Source organism: Branchiostoma floridae, chromosome 7 (assembly GCF_000003815.2).
Source record: "Branchiostoma floridae strain S238N-H82 chromosome 7, Bfl_VNyyK, whole genome shotgun sequence".
Classification (NCBI taxonomy): Eukaryota; Metazoa; Chordata; class Leptocardii; order Amphioxiformes; family Branchiostomatidae; genus Branchiostoma; species Branchiostoma floridae.
This window is the reverse complement of record NC_049985.1, coordinates 25,243,141-25,245,030: the sequence shown is the minus strand read 5'-3', so window position 1 is coordinate 25,245,030 and position 1,890 is coordinate 25,243,141.

The window sequence follows — 1,890 nt, the reverse complement described above, 5'->3', positions numbered from 1 at the left end:
TGTGGGTAGCTCTTGAGAAGGTTCAGTTAACGTACGAGGCGTTTTTTGTTTGCCTAGTGGCTTCTGACGGTTTTGCAGGGGATGTTTTTACTTGAAAAATAGTGTGTAGTGTGCTAAGCGTGGCGATTGCGCAATAGTGGTTTATATTTAGGAGTTACGTCATTCAGCGTGTTTCTGCAGTTGTGCATGGGCCCCGTCCCCACAGGAAGTGACCCCAATGGTCATAGTTGCGCAATAGAGGACAACACGACTTATATATACCAGACGATTACAAGACAATGGTACTATAGGGACAGTACATTATACATGATGGGGTGTAAATGTTTCCTATAAGATTTGATAATCTGTAGATTAAGGGCAATGAATAAGGGCAATGATGATATTGTTTAGAGGGGCCTATATTATACGTTTTAAAAGCGTTGTACATGTAACAGTTACTACCGGTACAATACATTGTTGAACAAAGCAGGGTTTGTTTTTCACAGTAACTTGTAGTCATTGATGAGATTGTTTATAGGGATTGTACATTAGACATATAGGATGCACAGTGTAGTGGACTGCATTGTGAAACAAAGAATGCTACATCATCATCGTTGCAAGCAACAAGTCGGCAATAATGATCTGTAAAGGGGGCTGTACAAAGAAAAACTATAATTTATAATATCACTTTGTAGAAACGTCCATGCAATGTATCAAGTCGTCAATATTGACAATATTGATCCGTCAACCCTTCCCTTGTTATTACCATCTAAAGGGATGATTCGATTGCGTACGCGCGGAAAACTTGCTGTCAATTCCGGGATTTTTTTACCAATCGGACATACTAGTACACAACTCAGTTAGGCTAATATTTCTCTCTTTGTTAGTCCATTCCAAGTCATCGTGCGGATGTTTGTTGTCATTGTTTAGAATTGATTTTAAACTTTTGTAATTATATGTCTAGAATCAACATTTGATACTTCAGAAATATTTTTAACATTATTTCAATTTTATAAATATTTCCCCAGTCCTGTAAAACTTTGGAAATATTCATGGTGTGGAATTAGATACTTCTAATGGTTTCTAAATAATGATAACATCATTCTACCATTATTTACCATTTTCTACGATTTTTTGTAACATTTTGTAAATGGGTCAGTGGGCTGGGAAGATAGCAATTCACACATCCTTGCAAAGTATGGTTGGGTGTCAATGCGACAATGGCCCAACACAAAGGACCCACCAGTGCCCAGCAGTGAAATCTAAAGATATACAGAGGCAACAATAGAGCTTACTTTTATGGGGGAAATTAATTAATTTTACCATTTGGCAAAGTTTACAAATATTTGTAAGTGTGAAAGAATGACACAGAGGTTTCACAATTATTCTAAAAAAATACTTTGTACAGTTACTTTCAAAATGTTTCAAAACTATTCAAATGAATTCAAAAAGATAAATATTTTCTTAGTCAATTTTTAAAAAATCAATTATTGTGGCTTAGATATTCTTTTATTCAACATAATTCAGACTTTATTACAAATATCACCTAAAACCCTCATGGTGACTTGAAAAGTTGTAGAATTCCGAGAATTTTTGCCAATCGAACGTATCATTTTCTGTAAGGCTAGCCCCTGAGATGTCTATAAAAAACACCCTCCAACCACCACACCCTCGCCCATTTCACGAAGGTTGAGTTCTACGAACGCTTGTTAGTGTTTGTTCGTGTGTATGATAGGTTGAAGTCGCGAGTGACTTTTGTGTGTCATAGAATGCTGGCTGGTCTCTTGTTGTCTTCTAGTCTTCGTAGGCTACTAGTATGCACTTCTTGACGGCATGCAGGGTAGTACATGGACTCCCTTGCAGTTTTTGGAACGGGGATGGGGTTTTTTTTTGTCGCGGGGGGGGGGGGTC